Source organism: Lepeophtheirus salmonis, chromosome 4 (assembly GCF_016086655.4).
Source record: "Lepeophtheirus salmonis chromosome 4, UVic_Lsal_1.4, whole genome shotgun sequence".
Taxonomy (NCBI): Eukaryota; Metazoa; Arthropoda; class Copepoda; order Siphonostomatoida; family Caligidae; genus Lepeophtheirus; species Lepeophtheirus salmonis.
The window spans coordinates 29,500,560-29,522,602 of record NC_052134.2 but is presented as its reverse complement, the minus strand read 5'-3'; the positions used below and the strand labels follow the sequence as shown (position 1 = coordinate 29,522,602).

Below are 22,043 nucleotides of genomic sequence, written 5' to 3'. Positions count from 1 at the left end.
CATCTGTCACAAGGTGACGTGAGGTCCTTGTAAAAGAAAATAATCCCAAGTTGTGCTTCATAGCTCCCCTGATGCTTCTATAGGCCAAAGAGAATTTGTTGGCGAGGCGGTTCATCCATTTGGCGGGATCCTTCTTTATATTCTCCTCCAAACTTAAAAATAACTTTGTATCCCTCTTAAAATTATGCCCTCTACTTCTTGATATCCTGTAGAGGTCTTCTCCAATTTTGTTTCATCTGGACCAACTTAAAAAACCAGCTTCTATAATACACTTAAAAATGTCAATAATCTTCATCAAATTAACATCTAGGAGATCTTAGATGAATAACTTTTTGATTGTTGTTCCCTCATGATATGAAATGTTTAAAGGATTACTATAGTTTGCTTATGTAAAAAAATCCCTAAACCTTTCCATAGTAATGAGAAAATAAACATTAATTAGCAGTCCACGTTTTGCTGCCCTACCCTGTATACATTTCATATATTATCAGTAAGAATAAAATTCAATTGTATACCATAATCTTTTCTCTAACCAGGTCTCATTAATAATTATTTTTAACAATTTAAGCAATTGCTACAACAAATTGTTGATCATTAAATATAAATTGAATAATATTTCATCTTGTCTACCATCTAATCTAGTAATTGAAGTCTCTTGTTTATTTTTAAAACTTAATTGATTTATTAGAAGTTACCTTTTTACAATGAGAATCAGTACATAGAATATTTAAATTTGTTTTTGTTCAAATCTAATAAACAGTGAATCACAATAAATTTATTAAATCTATTATTTTCCAAATAATAGTTCTTCTTATAGTAAAATTCCCTTGTATTGTATTTTTCTCACTGTAGAAGTCAATAAAGGGAAGTTTTGGTATGAAAATAGCACTTGGAAGTTTCCTTATATTTGTGAACTTTTTCTAGATTCATAGAGGACTAGGCAGCAAAAACCTAACTGTTAATTAATGTTATTTTTTCGTAAGTGTAGGAAGGTTTCGATATTATTTGTCAACATTATGGTTCAGCCGTCTTTGTGTATAAACAAACTATAATAAATTGTGTATACATTCCTACCCAACCCTATATACATGGGTATAGTAGTGATAAATGTTGAGATAGAGTTGAGTTTTATGGAAGAAAGAAACATAATAGTTAATAAAAGTTCATCGATCCTATAACAATATTGCCAACCAGTAGTTAACAGAATGAAACAAAAGTAATATATAGCAAATGCAGCCATGTTGAATCCCTGTACAAAATTAACCATATATACGATTAAAATGGTAAAAAAATTGACGCACTGGTATGCTTAAAAAGATCGAAAAAAGTCCCTGACAATTTGAAAGCTGTTTGGGAGAAGAGAAGCTTTGATGTCCTGCAATTTTATTTAGATTAACCGTTTCAATGGATTCCATCTCTGGCTTCGGATAGGTATACAATATGTTGTTATTTTATAGAATATGCCCTAGTAAAGCATAATTAGATATAGAAGTAAATACGACACAAAAATATTTTTATGTCGTCTTGACAAAAGCTAGTAAGACTTCTTCCATTGAGACCATCTTTAACTGCTCTGATAATGAAAGTTTGAAGAGGTAAAAATATCTATAGCACATTTCCAGATAAAACGTTGTTGGATGTTTCCGTATTCTTTGCAATATCTACTAATATTACGTTTGAACATAACTGTTGGGGGTATACTTTATCATAGTTCACCTCAAAAGCCGCGCTTCAATTTCTAAAAGCATTGTTTCTTATTAAATATGTCTAGAAAAGGCTAATAATAGCTTAAATAGACCTTTAAAATCAATTGCTATGCGCTAAAAGTTTGTATTGACAACCCTACATTGAATCCTTGCAACAGTTTGTACTGTTAAATATTTAAAAATATAAAGTTTATACATTTTTTTGTGCAGATATATATTTAATAAAAGTCGATCATGTTAGTATTAGAGGATATCGACCCATCTTCATGACTAATATATTGATTAATGTTTGCTCAGCCTTGCATTTTCAATATTATGAGAAAATGGTCATTTCTGCCCTTTTTTATTGTGTTCCTTACTGCGTTGGTCTCACTATATAATGAGAATTAGTTCCTTAATATGACTTCTTTTCTTATTGATGATCTTTCTTCTGTTAATTTTCGACTATTTTATTTATAAAAAGAGCTTATTAAGATAATATGTTTTAACCACATCTGTCGTGGAATATTTTCTATCTAATGTCCATTCTTTGCTTCTATTGTCAATGTTCAACATATTTTCAGTAGAGTCTAATAATAGGGTATTTACATATTTGTATCTTCTTAATCTTAGTACAAATGAAGTAAATATTGGACAATTGTCTGGAACATATCTTGAAAGAAGATAAATATTATTTAGCTACTTTGTAATTTGAAGCAAACATACATCCAGTCTCCCCATATTTCTTGTTGATTTTTGATGAAAACGAATAAAATTGTTTGCAAAATATGTTTTTTTTTAAATTTTGAACTTCAACAAGATATAATTTATTAATTAACACTATAATCTCAACAAAACTAATACTATAAATAGATGTGTGTCTAAGCTCTCTTAATCATTAATGTATCCCCCCGTAGAGACAATGATGCCTTGCAAGGGTAGCAAAAGGCCTGGTATCCACAGCAGTTGTAGTGCTACACCATGGCTTCCCAGTGCTCGAAGGTGGATTATCTAATTATCTAGCAGGTTGTTTAAACAAAATTTGTTGTACGACTACAATACAACTTAAAATTACATAAGTCTTTGTGCATCAACCAATTAAAGTTAGTGTCATTGTTCATAGTTATATATATTTGCAGAATTGTATTTAAGTCGCATTTCCTTTATGTGTTGAATATACATAATAAATATTGAAGCCAACTTAGCTATCTTGCGGATACCAATTATCAATATTGAATGCAGTGTTAATAAAGACGGCGTCAATGTTATACCTCGGATTGGTTGTACCTAAATTGGTAATACAATGGTTGATGTGAAATAAATGAAAAAATTATATGTGCTGGTATATGTATGTAACTTTACTTTCAGCTTGTGTATACTACTTTACAAAAAATGATCTTAACAACCCGTATATTTTCCCCATATTTTTTTCACATTTGTTCAATTTATAATACTTCTAATCAACTTTGCACCAGCTTTGAATATAAAAAGAAGAACACTTTTATAATGTATATAGGGGCAAGTGTCTTCATATACGCACAATTTGAAGAAGTCCAGTTAAACCTCCTTTACTCTACATCCTTTTTATAACGTTATTAGTTAACGGGTTCAAAGAAACAAACAAACAAATAAAACATATTTAATAACATGATCAACAGTTGGACGTTTATAACAATTGTGTCATTAAAATTTTAGATCATTTTTTTAACTATTCCATCCCCTTTGCACTTGTAAATATCAAATAAAAATGGTAAAAATATTTGTAAAAATTGTTAACAGAATTTTGCATTTATAAAAGCCGTTGTCATATAATTTTACTTTTTAAGACTGGTTATATTCTACTCTCCTTCCTGACAAAACAAAGTACCGCTACGATCATTACCTTGTACCCATATTAATAAACGTAGCCTTTGTTTCACTACTTTTGTTTTAAAGCTTTATTTCTATGTATGTAAGTACAGAATAACGTTTATACTAGTAATATCCTTTTCTTGAAAGTACCAAAAAGAAGAAGAAAAAAAGAGCGGAGTTTCCTTTTTTTCTTTTCTTTTCTTCTCGTTGTGTGTAGTACTACAACTCGTTCTCAGTTTGCTTTTTGTCTTGGGTTGACGAGTCGATATTTTTTAGTGTTATAGTGAATTTTTGGGTTTTGTGCTTTTTTCAAATAATTAAATAAACAGTTTTTGTATCATACTTGTATTTTTTTTGGATAGAATAAAACATATTTTTATCCATCTACAAACGTAAATCAAGGTAAGATATACTTTACAAAAAGATAAGATGTTGCAATATACGGACATGGGAAATTGTCCAAAAAAGATATGTTTTGGTAACCTACAAATTGACAATTATACGTAAGAGCAAGTAAGAGCCCCTAAAGTTTATATAGTGATCTCTGTCAGAAGATATGCCTTCTTTGAAAATTTCCATATTTTTAAGTCATTAAAAGGCTCTTAAGCTCACCTCCGTTCTGGCAATTTGGACATCCTTAACTATAACAAAAAATTAGCTTTTGGAAAAAAAATGAAAATAATGAAATACGCTTCTTAAATTTGTACTTCCATCAAATAATGAATTCACATTTTGACCCAACAAGTTCAAACAACGGTGGAAAAAATATCATTTATCACACTTTTTTATAAGATTTGAGTTCATAGTTAATAAAAAGATTACCTAAAAATGTAATTATATAGATTAAACATTAATTAATTAATAAACAAGGACATACGTAATTCTTCTAACAACTACAATCTTTATATAAATTACATATTTATTTCAATTATAAAAATTTTCATTATTTTTCAAATGAGCGTGGAACGTTTGAAATGCTCTGCTATTCTGTGTCTTCATCTTTCTCTTTTCTATGATCAATGAATATTGGCCTATAAAGTCAATCCTTCAAATATAAGTTTTTAGAGATACGAGGTGGATTTTCAGCAAAAGCTAGATTTACATATACATAGTGGCGAGTCAAAAATGAGCGGGTTATTTGTTTTTAATCTTGTGCTCAAATGACTCATCTAGTTAAAAAGTTTGTTTTGTAAAAAAAATCTCTGTTTGAAGAGCTTTTACTTTTTGTATTATACTCTTACCTCTCACTTCAACAAAAAATGAAGAGCAACAAGCCAAACGCCAAAGATTAGACGATCTCCTTGATGCCCAAGTATACCAAAAATACATCGCTGAGATTGTTGGTGACAATATCAACACAGTCCTCCGTATCCAACACGCTGGAAAAGCCGGTTTAGGAGCCAGGACGTCTTCAGGAAGTGATGCCGACACGAGAGATGATGCCTTCATCAACATCCTAAAGTACAAGGGAGATGCCAACTACCAGCATAGGGAGGCTACACAAGTACCTCAGTGTTGACCTTAAGCCCAACTCGGCAGTTATCTATGAAGATTTGGACCTCTATTCCTATGTTTAAAGGCCAAGGCAACTCCATAGCATAAAGTTAAAGCATAAGAGAATCGAAGGGGTAGGAAAACCCGCCGTTTCCACCGGAACTCAACCCCCTTGACTATTTCTGATATAATTCCATCGAAAGGAAGACCAATGTGTCCCCTCACCACTGTGTGGACTCCCTCAAAGCTTCCATAGACAAGTAGTGGACAGACTATACTTAACAGAATATCAACAAGACGCGCCCAAGCTTTAGGGGCAGAATCAGGGCCATCATTGAGACAAGCAGATTTCATATTGCATGATAAAGCTTCAGTACCTCACCTCTTGGTATCCAAAAAAGTCAATTAAAAAATCCTAAAAAAAATATACGAACATAATTCAATTTTCCTGACCACTCATTTTTGCCTCCCCACTCCGTAAAATGGTCCAGAGTTGACACCAGGACGTTTCAAGTACCATTTTTCAAAATAATTTAAAAATTGTGAATGGTGAAAATCTGAAAATTATTTAGAAAGAAGCTTTTGAAGAAACTTTATGTATGGTATTGCCCTTGGAAAATGCAAAAAGTCACACAGTTAAATGAACTTCTCTTGTCGTACAAGAACATTAAAAGGCTATATTTATCTTTATTTTAACTATATATTATAAAATATGTCAAAATCAATGATTGTGGTGGGTCAATATAAAAACAATCTTGAACGAAAATCAAGAAAAAAAATCCAATTTTTCAACTTTTTCATGAAAGATACAGCTCAATATATTTTAGACATATTTGAATCAATTATACATTTAAAAAAATAAATAAGGATTGAGTTAAAGTACTCAATAATTTTTGCTATACCGGGCCGTGCAAAATTATTTACCGATGATGTAAATATACTTTTTAAGAGGTTTGGTGGGAACCAATCTGATTGTTTCGTATTGTTACTGTTAAAATAAACAAAAATCCTTCCTGTGAGAGCGTAACAACTTCCATACGTGAGACCATGTCCAATCAGGAAACAAAGAGGATCGAAATTGCAGCCCTCCTCCGAGCAGGAGTGCCTCATAATTACATTAAGGAACAGGTTGGGGCCTCGTTGAAGACAATTTACAACGTTTCCAAGACCTTGGAGGCCGGGGGTGATCTCAAGTATTCCCCTGGGGCTGGCAGGAAGCCCACTGTCTCAACAAGTCAAGTAAAGGCAGTGTTCAAGAGGACTCCCAACAGGTCCATTGCCGACATGGCCAGAAAGATGGGAACGTCGATATCACCTGTTTCAAGGGCATTGAAAAGGGCTGGAAGAAAGCCCCTGAGGCGTACTGAACGCCCTCTGCTAACTGAACGTCAGAGAGAAGTCAGACTTGAGCGTGCCAGAAAATCTTGAATGATATCAAGAGCTCATTTGGACGCATCATCATTTTTTCAGATGAGAAAACTTTTACGGTCGATCCTGTTTTCAACAGGCAAAATGACCGTGTTGTGAGCTTTGGAGATGTGCAAGATAAGCACTGCTATGTGGCAACAACAAAGCACCCTGCTTCGGTGATGATGTTGGGTCTGGTGGCCTCCAACAGGAAGGCCATGAAGCCAAGGTCCTTCCGTGGATCAAATCCATAGTCGGCAACTCTCCTTGGGGGTTTCAACAAGATGGATCACCCGCCCACGCTTCCAAGAAAGCTCAGGAATGGCTCAAGGACAACATGAACTTTTGGCCCAAGGACTACTGGCCCCCTCAGAGCCCAGATCTGAACCCACTAGACTTTTCTATCTAGGCGCACGTGGAGACCAAGGCCTGCAAAAAACGACACAAGAACATAAATGCCTTAAAGGCTGCTGTCAACAAGACCTGGGCCTCCATGGACGCCGATTACATCCAGCAAGTCTGTGGCAGCTTCAGACGTCGCCTGACCAGTGTCATTGAATCAAATGGTGGCTACTTTGATTAAATTTGATCACAAACTACTTTATTATTCTAAAAATGTATGAATAATTGTTTCTCAAGTCATTCGAAATGTCATTATTGTCTGCGATATGTTCTGAACAAAAATCAGTAAATAATTCTGCACGGCCCGGTATTTTAAAACCTTTGTTTGATTTAATAGACTTATATTTGCCCCTTTCAATTATAACATCAATCAATTTCTCATTTTTATTACTGTGACCATAAATTTGGTCAGCTTAAACTTCAATTTGCGACGCCTCTAAATGGTTTAAAAAAATAATTTGATGATTGGAATTAGTAACAATTTTTGGAAAAATACAAATGTAATCCACAATGAATTTTGAGAAAAATCATTCTTGCTTGCTTTGATATTGACAAGCCACACTATTTTCTATTAATATTTAAAAAATATTGTTTCTCCTTACTTATTATTTGTGATTGATAATGTAGCACAATGGGACAAAAGTCAATTATTTTCTTAACAATAGTTGAGCTTATATAAGATTAATAAATCATTAAATATATATTATTTATGTACAATTATGTATATAAATTAATAATACTAATATTTTGAGCGCCTATTTTATAAAAGAAACATATTGTTAATGATTTTCTTTCTTTAATAAACTGTTTAGCTTAATTAACTTGTTTAGACGGTCATTTTTCCTCAAGCAATATGTTTATTTAATGAAAGTTAAGACTATATTTAACAAAATAAATTTATAATTTGACTTCTCTATTTGGGGATAATATTTTTGGGTCGGACTATAATATTTTCTGCTGAAAAACATAAGAAAAACAACTACAAAATATCAGACATCCTATGCCATTTTTGATGAAAAAATGACGCTTTTCTTTTCATAGTTGTCAATTTTAGGCGTCTTGTATCCTATACAGTTTTGAGGCAAGATGTCAAAAACTTTAATCTTATTCTTGTCGAAAATCTACGAAAAAAATCAAAAAACTATTGTGCTTCTTTTTATAAGATATTGTAGATGCCTTGTAAATGTTTCAGAAAAACAGTTCTCACATTTATTTGTTCAAGTAAAAAAAAACCTAATTTGCTGAAAATAGAAAAGGAAAAGACAACCAAAAATTGGAGCTTTGAAAGCCATTTGAAAATTAATATGTACTTTGAACATTTCTTAAACACCTTAGATTATTGATTCTCAATTTTTTCTATTGGGTACATCAAATATCAAGATCCCCAAGTAGTATCAATATTTAAAACTGCTTAAATTTGGGAGAATATTGTCTTTATATAATAAGGAACCCACACTTTTGGATGACCTATTTTATGCTTTACGAACAACTAAATGATAATTTCGGGTTCCTCAATTTGAAAACCCCTGTCGTGGATATGTGAAGTTAAGGTACATTGTAGTTTTTTTTTCCTTTTATTGAAACATATGAGACAATAAGATCCTAATATTTATCACATAGCTTTAAGTTGTTTTAAATAATTGGATGATAATGACTTATTTTAATCCAAAAAAATGACTCACGATAATCGTCAAAGTATCGGTAAAATCTCCAAAACTGCACTATGTATCTTAAATTTGTTATATTTTATACTGAGCTCGTAGCACGTCTTTTTTTGTATTAAAATATGTTTTTTTAGTATTCATAATTATACTACATATAGTTCAGACTATTTGACAAATAATGTAATAAAATTATCTATAATATACTTAATTCGATAGTTTAAAGGAAAACAACTTCAGTAATGGTTCCTATGATACAATTTGAAAGAATTTTTTATATTTTAAAAATCTTACTACTTTGTAGAAAGCAATGTTCAATTTCGTCTTTCAAATATGATTTCTTTCTTTAGATCATAAAAAAATATATGTATTTGTACAGACATATTTGATGATATTCAACTTTGAGTATTTCGTACTTCTCAATGTTATCATGTATCTTCTTTTTGTTTTGTTTTTCTTTCTCTTGAGACCGAAAAAAATGTTACACTTTCATAAATAAATAAAAAAATCCCCTGGGGGTTATGATTAATTCTTTGTATAATTTTTTTGTGTTCTTTGGAACATTTTTTTAATATATTGGTAAAAAATGTAGATTTGAAACATCAATGTTTATTATACAAGTTTAAATATTTATTTCTTTACTTTTGAATGTCTATTTTAATAAATATTTGATTTTAATCTTTTTTAAAGTAAATAACAGTTATTCAAAGTTACATTGTGATGTCATTATGAAAGTTCTGTATAAATAAGTTAATACTTGTTCTCAAAAGATATTATATGTTTTGGGTTTTAGCATGGTTCACCAGTCAACTGATACAACTGATATACTTGATAGATGAATAAGAAAATAATTACTAGGTTGGGGAGAAACCTCAGCGCAAAAACTAGTTACCAAACAGTGGGAAAGACTAGATCTTCCAATGTCTGACATTGATACAAAAACACTTTTTAAAACCCCTTTAACTTCATCAAAGCAAAAATTGATTTCATTATAGAATTGTTACAACATCAATTTATACGGATTAGTCAAATAATGAGGATGAGAGTATAAATTGCACATTCTTTAGCGAGAAAATAAAAATGCCAGTACACATTCTCTATGACAAGATAAGTCCTATCGTAAAAATGTGTAACCTAGAAATAAAAAACAATCTAAATGTCACGACCTAAAAAACTGATTGAGTTGTGGCAATTGATCAAAATCTTTCTAGAGCTTTCAAATTGGGGGCCATCATAATCAAGATACAGGAGATAATTTATTCTTGCAGATGCTTCATGAAACCCATTCAGACAAATTTGGAAGGTTTAATCGATAAATAACTCGACATTTTGACTACTATTTCCGATACTAGTCGTTAATTCAAACTTTTAAATTTTGGATTAAAAAATAAAAAAAATGAAAAGAAGCCGTGATTTTTACAATCTTTTTTGTTTTCTTTTCCCATTTTTTTTAACTTTGTCAGATATGCGTAGGGATTGTATTTTATTAAGCTGAGATGTTTTTTTTTAGGCTTCGAAGAACTAAGTACTCTGTATTGCTTATTGAAGAGGATTAATTATGTACTTGGGAGCTATCAAGCAGATTTAGGACAGTTTTTTTTTTAATAAAAAAAATAAAATAACAATAAATGTTATATCATGGTAAACTGGAAAAAAAAATTAAATGTTTTTTAACTAAGTATCAAGTTACCAGTGTGGAAGTACTCGATTTCAGACTTGATCATTTTCATTAAATCAGGCAAGGTACCATTTGAAATTGGGCTTGACTTGGACTTGGTAACACGAAGAAAATAACCTGAAGAGTCAATTGCATTCAATTTTGCATTTGGGATCAGAATTGCTTTCATTCAAATTTGGAGATTTTGTAAAAACAAGGGAGTATTTAAAACTCCGTTAGTGAATATAAAAAAAAAAACAAGAAGAAGAAACTAATTCCATATTAAACAGCTTAACGATTTGAAGAATCGTATTATTTTAATTTCTTATCTTTTTTTTACTATTACATCTATTTAGCAATCGTAAAAATCAATTAAAATACTTGTATTAATAAAATATGTCAAGAAAAATTAATCATTGCATTTGAATAATCGTAACAACATTAGTTTGGGGGTTTAGCAAGAAAAAGTTTGTTTTTCTTATAGTATAAATATTACATTTTTATTTTTGATTAACATTTCTATGAAATATCTATTATTGTATGCGGATTTAGGGAATAAAATTAGTACTCATTAGTTTTGGTGAGTTTGCGTGTATTCACATAATAATGTAAAAACTACTTTATTACATTTACTAAAAAGAAGAATCCAGGAAATCTAAAGAAAAATGAAGTAAGGACTAATAGGCACAGTAGTTAATTAAATTCACAGCAACTTCAAAACGTTGTAGAGGAAGAAAAACTCTGTTAAAAAGACCAAACTGTACCGGAGGAGCTAACAAACACAGCCCAGGTGAATCCCCTCAAGTCAATGAGGAGCCATGCAAGAGAGTGTTGGGTTTTACACCAGATTGTTGAGAGAGCTATCAAAAAAGTGAGTGGAAAGAGCCAGAGACATTGGAAAGAGTACTTTTGACAGCAGCAATGAAATAAATCCATCAAATCTGTTGCAAGACTCTTTTGAATTTGCCTTTTGAACTCTTTTTTTGACACTTTCAATCCCCTTAAGCCCTGATAACAATCCCTTTGACTACACGTTTTGTGTGCATGTTGAGGGGAAGACCGACAATGTCCGTCATCATTTTGTGTTCTTAGAGCAATTAAAAGTATTTCTTGTAGTTTCTGACCAATTAGAATCCTTTAAAGATGTGGTAACTGCGTTAAGAGTTGATATTAGCACCTTTTAAACTCAATAATCTCCTTGTGCTCGCACCGAGTACGGACACACATAATAATAGCTATTCAGTGTTTGTATTCGGAGTAAATCTAATTTTTTTTTCTAATACATTTTTGTCAGCAAAATCTTATAAGCACACTTTTTTAACATGGAATTTAGGGTTAGAAAGGTATTGAGGTTAAAATTATTCTGAATTAAACAGTCTTTCCCTGTATATTGTATATTATATAAAAATTGTTATCTCAACCTCCATTTTAAAGAGTAGAAAAAAATACGTAATAACTAACTAACAAGACACATACAAACCTTGAAAAAGAACAATTCACTAATATTCTATAACACGAAAGATTTATTGTAAAATATAAATTGTCATAATATGTTTGTATGTTATTATATTGTCATGACTCTAATCTAAAAATATATAGTATACAACTTTTACTATACATATTTAAATTACTGTACAAATGAAAATTGACATGTAGTATTGACAATGGAAATAAACATTGAATAATTATTGTTCTTTCTTAAATGCCTCTGAACTGGATCTTTTTTTAAAGGTTTTTTTTTGTATGTTTCTTCTTTAATTTAAACGGAATACTGTATAACGTGTGTCTCACGTCATACTTTCTCTTTCTTTCTTGAAATTGGAGACAGTGGAAAGTTGAAACTGTATCCTCACAAGCTTTGATATTAAATAAATAGTAGAAGAGAAGTAAGTTTGCCTCTCATGGAGAAGTCTAGGGGTGGGAGGAGAAGAAGATCTAAAGTTGCTCCGTGGACTAAGGGATGACTTCAACATAACAGGTGGTCTATTGAAACTGTATCCTCACAAGCTTTGATATTAAATAAATAGTAGAAGAGAAGTAAGTTTGCCTCTCATGGAGAAGTCTAGAGGGTGGGAGGAGAAGAAGATCTAAAGTTGCTCCGTGGACTAAGGGATGACTTCAAGATAACAAGTGGTCTATTGAAATCTGGAAACTTTCTAATTTAATAATAAATGAAGGTTAAGTGATTGAAATTTATTCATACTAAAGCATAAGCAATTCGTTACAAAACGAAACAAAGTCGAGCTCTCTAGCTTACTCTAAAGTTGAGAAAATGACACTTGAGCGAGAACGACGAATTTCTATTCGCGGGCTCCAAGCTGTTGGGTGTCTCCAGGACCACCGTCTACGCAGTCAGCAAGTATGAAATGTTAGATAGTTCATAGGGCTCTGTGAAAATGGTAAAAAAAAACCCGGATGAGTTCAAGAAAACAGTCAATAGGCCAATCCTATCAAGTCCATGAAAGTCCTTGTAAGAGATTTCCGGGATTCACACCAGGCTGTCCAGAGAGTAATACTAATTTTTTCTCTTACTTCGCAAAGTTATTTTCTTATACTTAAAAAGTTGAGGTATTTGAATTTCTATTATCCACTACTGCTGTTTTCAATTTTGTGAAAACAAGTATGACGTCCAGGCAAACTTATACAATGTACGCAAAATTTTAGCCAAAAAGGGCTTTGGAACACAAAAAAAACTGAGAGGTATATTCAGCTCGGTTTTTTCATTCTACGGAATTTTTTTAAGAATCCAAAATATTATGGTGAAACTTGTTTCCTTTATGAATTTTAGAATAAAAACATTACGGAGATTTTTTAAACTCAAGATTAATGTTACTTATTACATATAAATATTAATTTACAATTATTATTTCTTTGTCTTAAAATGTATTTTTTAATTACAACATTGGTCATTCTAATTACCAAGTATTAATTAATACTAATATAATTTTATTTTGATCTATTATAATGACATGTGATTACGTATTTAAGAGTGATACAGGGTGCGACTCCAGTTTTGTAAAACAAAAAAATATTTCTGTTTCATAATGATAGTAAACATTTAAAATTGAAGTCTTAAAAAATCATATCAGATAAGTGACGACGTCCATTGTCTATACACTGAGTATCCGAACATTGGTATATATATACCAGTTGATTTTTTCTTCTTGAAATTACTTATCAATCATTGTTTTTTTTAATATTATTAAGAATTTTATTTCATATTTGTGTATTATCAGTTGATTAAATAATACGTTTTTGGGGATTTTGCAAAGGTATCAAAAAGGTTGTTTTTTTTTTCTAAAATAAATCAGGATCTAATTAGCAGACTTAAACAAATCAGCTTAATTCGAAATTCTTGCATGCCACCAAATCTGATGGGACCGTTTTTAACCCTCTTGCAATATTCATTGTTGAGTTATCCGCAGTCAAATAATATTGCAAACTTCAAATTATGAAAATTGAAGTAATAAACTCATGTTCATAAATCGCACTAATGTAAACTCTAGAGATAAATTGTAATTACCAGGTATGGGACTATGAAATAAGGCTTTTAAAATTTTATTTGAACGTTTATTGTGAAAAAATGGTTACAAATTTAATTTTCAAAGAATGAGCCTTCAATAGCCATACATTTTCCCCATCTTTCAGACGATTGACGGGTGTTTTTCCAAAAAAAATGTTCGTCTTTGGCTGCAAACCAGCCGTTGATCCATTTTTTATTTTTTTTGGTTCAGCGTGAGAATCTAAGCGTAAATCATTGAGTACTTGGCCCATAGATGCAAACAAGTGATAATATGGAAAGTGCTAGGCCTGGTGAGTAAGGTGCATGATGAAGAGGTTCCCAGTTGTACGATTCAACAAGCTGGTGGGTGGCTATAGGGCGATGTGTGGTACATTGTCATCAACTTCATATGTTGCAATTGTTTTTGGCGTATTGCATGGTTCAAGTCGGCAATTGTTGTTGTTAGCGATCACCATTAACGGTTTGATCGAGTTGCAGGAGGTCATACCATACGACGCCACACTGGTCCCAGAGCACACACAGAAATGCCTTCTTTCCGTGCTCTTTATTTCTCACGCCAAAATCACCCCTTTGGAATTTTTCAAACCACCTGAAGCATTGTGGTCTGCGTAGAGCATGTCCACCATAAGGCTCCACAAGCATTTGTTGGGCTGGAGAAGCGTTCTCTTCAATGGGTAACAGAAAATCAATGATGTCCACACATCGTAGTTTGTTGGCACAAAATTAGACATTTTTACGAGCGAAAAAAATGTGTTGTTGAATGAAACTCTACAAGCAATGAATTAAATATTGTTGGCACAAGTCAAAATAAGCATTTATATTTTTGGACCGGTTTATAATGCCTAACTGCCGACACCTAGGGACCAATAGCCAAAAGTCACATTTCATAGGCGCATACCTAGTAGTTTAACGATTTAAAATATTATGTCAAAGCATTTTTTGGCAATCTATTTTCGAGAGCGAACGTACGTTCCTCACTACTCCAATATTTGATAGCGACTGACTAACTCCAAGAACCATTTAGAGTCGTACCTCCGAATGAAACCACGCCCATCTAGCTACTACTTTCCCAGTCTGATTGCCACGCATTATAAGTAGATATATTATTTGTCTCACCCTGTATAACTGTTGGCATTTGAAATTTATAATGTGCCACACAATGCTTAAATTTTAGTGATTTTTATTATGATCGTATTTCATTACATTATCCTCATCCCAAGGACTGTAAATCATTCATCTCATTATAGGTTTGCAACTAGTACAATTTGTAAAAACAAGTTGAAAATTATGCTCAACATAGACAGTCATTTTCAAAAGCTTAAGACCACCTGGGATATTTTCATATTTTTAGCAGAAAAGGAATGTGTTTTAGAAATAAAACAAAATATGACTAGTTTAGTCAAACGACATGAAATAGAACTGACATTTACTTTGCACCCTTTTTGAATCAAATTAGATTAATTTTTTTTGGAGAAAGTACTGGGAAATCTTGAAACAGCCAACGTTATCATGGTGTCATCTCTCGACGTTTAATTTGGTCGCCTTGTTCTCTTTTTTTTTTGTATAAATCCTAATTTTTCCAAAATTACTGATGGGTGTGTGAACAACTGTTATGCAACAGTAGATCTTTACGACAATTTTGTGCATAAAAAAACCTTCTTTGTGTTACATCATTATTTTAGTTCCTTAAATATCAGAAAAGGTACCTTTTTGCCAATTTTTGAAGAATATAATTTACAGCTTATATGCGAGAACAACCTTCTTCTGGAAGCGTTATAAGGCAAAATGTTCATAAAAACACTCACTAGATCCAGTGGAACATGACATGTTCCATACTTGTATAATACATGTAAAAAAAAACCCAATTATTATTGAATTCGGTGAAATATCAGAGGTGGTTTTAAACTTGTACAAATGACTGCATACATATTTTAATTACAAAGTATATCAGGATTTGATACTTTTTCTATTTTTTTATTATTAAAAAAAAGTTGTTATTTTTATCCCATCATTTTGTAAATAATTATCTCTTTTTTATAAGCAAGCAAAGGTTTTATATTTATATCAAAGATTACTTATGATTTAAAATCTTACCTCACTATTTAAATCTTTTGATTTAGAAAAAAAAAATAATAAACACAATTTTATGACATCAAAATATTTAGCATATGCTTATTTATAAACGTACCACACCCAAGGTAAAACCTACCGAACCGCCAAACTGAACTGCAGTATATCCCCGTACCGCGCCAGCACTAGTATACAGGTGCTAAAGTGATACTAGGATACTAAAGTATTTGTAACGTTTCTATCATAAAAAAGTAACAGTACTTAGTGCGGATTAGGTAACCTCTAAACTTATGAGTTAGACTCCTTGCTTACTAAAATTGAAAAAAAAACTAACTTTTTTCTCTAAATCTTAACATGATTTTCTTTTCTTTTTAAATCTGAACATGATTTTCATTTTTTTTAAAATATGACCACAAAATTAACTTACTTACTTGATATACAAGGCCTTCAAGATAAATTTTGGGTTTTTCTAAATGCTATATCTCGGCTCCTACTTTAATGTTTGCACTAAAAGCTGTTTTTTGTGACTTTCTGAGTTCATTCTTTCAAAAAAAACTTTACATGGCTATACAAGATGATCGGTGTCCAATGCTTTTGAACTTCTTGACGCACAAGGGTCATCGCCTGTGATTCGACTAAAATCTGAGAAGTTTTTAAATCCAAGAATCTCTCAGAAGTCATGGCTTTTGAAGCTATGGCCAGTGATGGTACCATCATGTCACCAAACTTAATCAATGCTGGTCTTAAGATCAACACAGCTGAATTCCTGAGGATCTCAGATAAGAAGTTTGACCTGAACAAAGAAGTACATGTGCAGGGCTCTGCCGCGTGCCATGCTTCCTAAGCAATCAATCTTTATTCTCTGAGAGGGTCCCATTTTTTATTAAGGCTGAATTTTGGCCTAATAAAGATCCAGATTTGAACATTTTGTATAACTATCTGTGATGCATCCCTTGAGAACAGTTAAACAAACTCTCCTACAGCATTGTTAGTTTTTACGGCTGGTAAAAACATGAGCTGCAGGATGATCCCAGCTGATTGTGTAATCAAGGTTGCAGCAAAATTCAAGCCTAACATTACAAGTTTTATTGAAGCTGGATAAGGTCAAACCAAAAGAATCAAAACACAAGATGACTGGTAAAAACTTACAAATTTTTATAAGATTTTATCAATAAATTACAATACTAAAATATTATAATTTGCCTGGAATACGTTTTCAATTTGTCTGCAAAGCTTTTAAGATATTGAATACTTGATGTACATTAAAGTGTTCGGTAATTTGTAAAATTTACCAAATTCAAAATTATCATGGATCAACAGATGTGTTCAGGTGTTTCTAATTATTTCTTTATTTTTTTTTCTGTACCATAAAAACCGTTCTCCTCCATCCGTTCAAAGTTCAGTTATAACGGAAGTACTTCAAAATTAGGCCAAATTGGAAAAAGAAAAAAATCTTATTACAATTAAGGCATAAGAATTGTAATAAGGTTTTTTTCTTTTTTTAATTTGACCTCATTTTGAAGTACTTTCGGTACAACGGAATTTCGACTGGATGGAGGGTAACGGGTTTTGATGGCACATAAAAAAAATTAGGAGGTTATTAACAACATCTGCTGCAGGAATACGCCATATCGAATTACAAACTTAAACTAAATGTATTTCAACAAATTTCTCATATAACATATAAATGGGATCTCAACCTGGCTTGTCTTAAAACTCCTATAATACTCCCCTAAGAGTTTGCGTCAATTAAAACCCATTAATTTATATATAAAATAATTAAATTAGTTATATGCAAATAAATTAATAAGGTAAAACGAAATATGGATTAAATAAAATCATATCATTTTTAGATGCAGATTCTTATCACTGAGAGTTGTCCTTGGACATATGAAGAATGTTCCTAACTCTGAAACCCAGTTTCAAGGAGTCAATTGACATGAAGTCGGTTCTATATCCCATGTCCAGACTAAAGGTTCTGTCCGACTTAGATAGGACTTCAAAAGGGCACGAATATGTAGGAACCGTGATGGTTTAATCGGCTTATTTCTGACCAAAACATAATCTGATTTCTTCAAAGATCCCAACACGGCCTTTTCTAACTTTTGCACTTTCTGACAGTGTAGATGGAGGTCCTGGAGACACACAACTGCTTGGTATCACGAATGGAAATTCATTGATCTGAGTAAAGAAACTAATTAACATTCAAAATACAGAAGTCGGAGTCAGGTATTTATGTAGCAACTCTGGGGTATCTGCAGGATTATAAATTTGTATGAAGGAACACGCCACGTAGAATTACTAAATTTACAACTTTGAGGTAGTTAGTTTATCACAAGTACAGAAACACTGGCTTAGGGCCTTCATGAAATATTCAAGATATTTTATTTTGTTATAATATAGCCTTTCACTAATATTGCCTATTTTTTTGTGACAGGGAATTGTTGCAATTAAAATTTAATGAATTACTTTGTATAATTTTGTGAGCAGAAATGGAAAATAATTAGTAATTGTGAAAAATTATCCTTTTTTGTATTTATGTTGAAGGACTACATGACTATAACTAATTAAAATTATATTTTCATTATTTCAAATGGCTATATTTACAATGTCAATGAGTCCTTGATTAAATAAAGTTACGCAGTTAATTCATAACATACATTCATCTACATGTAATCAAAATTAATAAAATATGAATTTCTCGAAAGAACTGCCTTAAACTAACATGAATAAGCATTTTAGCTCAAATTAAACCTCCAAACAAGACCTATACCTAAAAAAATTCAAATATTTTAGTAAGACAGACACAAAATTATAATTTATTTTTGGCTCAGAGCTTTAACCTGAATTACGTTTATATATTTAATATTTTTCTTTTAAAGAATACTTTTTTTTTTTGATATTATTAGCTTTGTTTATACGATATAGAAAAAAAATTGGGATCCCATTCAAATCGATTTTTTCATAGATAAAGAAAACCGATAGAAGAATATTTTCATTTGGTAAATGTTTTATATTTGATATGTACTTATACTTATATTGTAAGATATGTAGAGTACAATAGAATATTTGGTATTGCAGTCAGTTGGCTCAAACTAATTTATTATTTAGTCTAAATATTACTCTTTTTTGAAGTAATGCCTTTCATTATAGGTTTTTGTTTATCCAGGAATAAATATGAAGGGACATTGTATTCATTTTGTCAACAAACTAAGATAGAAATTCAAACTTGGAAGCATTAAATTACATTATGATATCTGTACTTTAATTTGTCATAATGGAAAATTAAATTTTGATAAGTGTCGTCCAATATCTACACCATCAAGACTAAAGCAACCTCCACTAAAACTAAGTATGGATTACATTTGTATTTTACAAATAATTAGCTCCGACAACGAAGTTGAACAGAGGTTATTTGTTTGCTTCAGTTTGTTCCTTTATTAGTCACCAGAATTACGGGAAAAGTCGTAAACCGATTTTGATCAAACATATTTAAAAATGTATATATAGTTACAGTAAAAGGCCATTAATTTTTTTTTGGTCAAGGTAATAAAACTGTCAAAAATCTATAGTCGATCATAGCTTTGAAACAAATAGAGATACGTGATGGTCTAACTTTGTAATTCTATTAACCTTGCTGGATACTCTACTTAAAATTGATGACGGTATTTCAAAACTTTCAATACTTTTTCGGAAGAAATATAGAAAAAAAAAAGTAGGGTAAATAACAAACACATCCTTGGGATATTTTTTTTTGGATGAGGAAAGGGGATGTTTTTTTTGGTGGAGGAAAGGACTGTCTGAGAAATTAAACAACGCTATTTAAAAAAAAAAAAAAAAAAATTTTAATTTTGGTGAATGAGGATATTCTTTTTGGGGCGGGAGAGAGGTTCAGAAAAATGAATATTTACGTCATTGATGAGGCAATTTTTATATGACATAATTGTACTGATCTAATTTGCTTTCATCATGAGTTTTTGTATGAAAAAATAAATAAATTCTTTCATATATTGAGTGAAAATTTCCTCGTTGAATAATAAATATTTATTTATATATATTTTGCTTTTCTCGACCATAAATAATATGTGTGTATATTATATGTATGCTCAAACAAACAACAGCTAGAGCTCACCCTTTATAAATAGAGAATATTATGATAATAAAATATTTAAATATGAGAGATGAATGATAATATTTATTCACCACGACGAGATAAAATTTATCAAAAAATGCGAAAAATATATCATTATTGCTATTATATATGAATAATAATTTTTTTCTGCATTTCATTTCTTTATAAAAAAGAATTGAGGCGATTTTATTGCGTATAATTTAAGGGGAAAAAATAAAACATATCTTTGTATTTTAAAATTTAAAAAAATAGTCCATATTACTAATTTAAAAAAAAAACCTCAACCCCCCACGCTTTTTTTTTTTGAGATGAGAGGAAAAACTCTCATACATTTGACACATTTTCCGTGTCAAATGTTGGTCCATTCTCGTATAATGGAGTCCTTGAGTACATTAACACTTGAATGGCGGATGTGGGAATATTTCCTCTCGAGTACTCCCAGAATATAAAAACCACACGGATGATGAGAGGAGCCTTTAAATTTCTAAATTGCTCAGAAAACAGTCTCATCTCCACTGGTCAAAAATCTTTATATTGTTTAGGGTAGAACTTTTAGATTGTTTAGGGTAGAACTTTTAGATTGTTTAGGGTAGAACTTTTTAGATTGTTTAGAGGTGTGACACATACCTAAATCCTCTTGCCAAATAAATCCTCCATTTGAATAATCTAGACCTTTACAACGTGTTGGAGCACCTGGAAGTTAGCATTGGAGTCAATTTTTTGCCATTTACAGGACAAAAATGGGGTGAAAAGACTCTACCATATGTTTAGATGACATCCAATGCCCTAACTAAGGCTAGAAACTTAGGTCTGGAGGATTAATTCAAATTCCTCAATTGATCGAGTAATGAACCTGTCAGGCTTCCTCCACTTTTTATCCACGATAAAAATGCTCCAGAACGGTTGGGACCACTTGATCCTCTACTGTTTCATAGCAGCTGTTAAAAGTGGGATGGGATGGCAGACATAGCATTTGAAGCGTAGCCCCTCCAAATGGTTGGTGGGAGGGAAAATTCTTAAATTGATTTAGTTCTGTCGAAATCTATTCGTTTGGCCACCAATTTGTCAGAATCATCCTGACCAGGCCACCGAGCTCGTACAACAGCTCTATATGGGTCTAAGACGTTCTAAACATTGGCCACTTAAACGATTTTCACGATTTCTGATAAATCCTCATCTGTGTAGATTAAATAAACAATTTGTGGACTTTGATGTAGTTGTTTCCTCATCTTCACAGCAAACACAGCTTGTTACAACTCTTTCGGAAGCTTGAAATCTAAGGACTCTCATTGGATTTGAAGTGTATCAACTGTTTTAGGGGTAAAATATTATTACTCAACTTGAAAGTTTTTTTTAGAAACACTGTATATAATTTATTCTAACCCTTCTTCATTACTTTCCTGTGGTGTTTGAAAACCCTTTATTTCTGTCTGTATTTTCTTATTCCTATGCTATTTATTGCTTCATTTTTCAATGGAAATTCCTGATTTATCTTCATTATTCTATTTTCTTGACTTTTTATCTTATATTCTAATACTGAAAATCCATAAACAAAACGCAACAACCAAAAATAAATTAATAATAAGCTTTCAATTCTATAAGAATTGGTGTAGTAATTACAAATCTGTAATTAGGTTCTTTATATCAAATTTGCTTAAAGATAATTTTGGATTGAAACTGCATGAATTTTTTTACCCGTTTTATTGGTTAGAGGCAAATTTTGAGTATTAAAAAAAACAAAAAATCCACATTGATTTATTTATTGAAAAGTTTTGTGTTGATGACAATATGAGCCTATAATAAATATGATTTCCTCTAATCCTGAGTAAATTGAATTTAAAATTTCAAAAAACACTTTATTGTTTAAAATTGTGGTTTAAACGGTATTTGGTTTTGAGATGTCTTGTTCAGCAAAAATATCAATTTGACATAATTTTTTTTAACAGAAACTTATCGTGATTTATTCCTTGAATTTTTAATATTTCGAAAACAAGGCAATATTTTAGTTCAAAAAATGATCTTAGAACCAAATACTCTTCTGAAAATGAAACTTTAATTGTTCACTTTTCAAATTAACTCATTTGGTGTAAGAACAATGAAAAAACTGAGGGGTTATTCTATTTTCAACATACCCTATAATAAATGATGGTTTTTAACCCGT

General features: G+C 31.2%; 1 protein-coding gene across 1 annotated transcript in view; it reads left to right on the top strand.

Annotated features, from left to right (window-relative positions):
* The first annotated feature begins 3,764 nt into the window (after nucleotides 1-3,764).
* The window catches only part of LOC121116704 (zwei Ig domain protein zig-8), a 443,349-nt gene continuing 425,070 nt past the window's right edge, over nucleotides 3,765-22,043 (top strand). The window contains exon 1 of the mRNA XM_040710994.2: nucleotides 3,765-3,938. The gene's annotated coding sequence lies outside the window, so the exon portion shown is untranslated. The remainder of the gene's footprint in view (nucleotides 3,939-22,043) is intronic.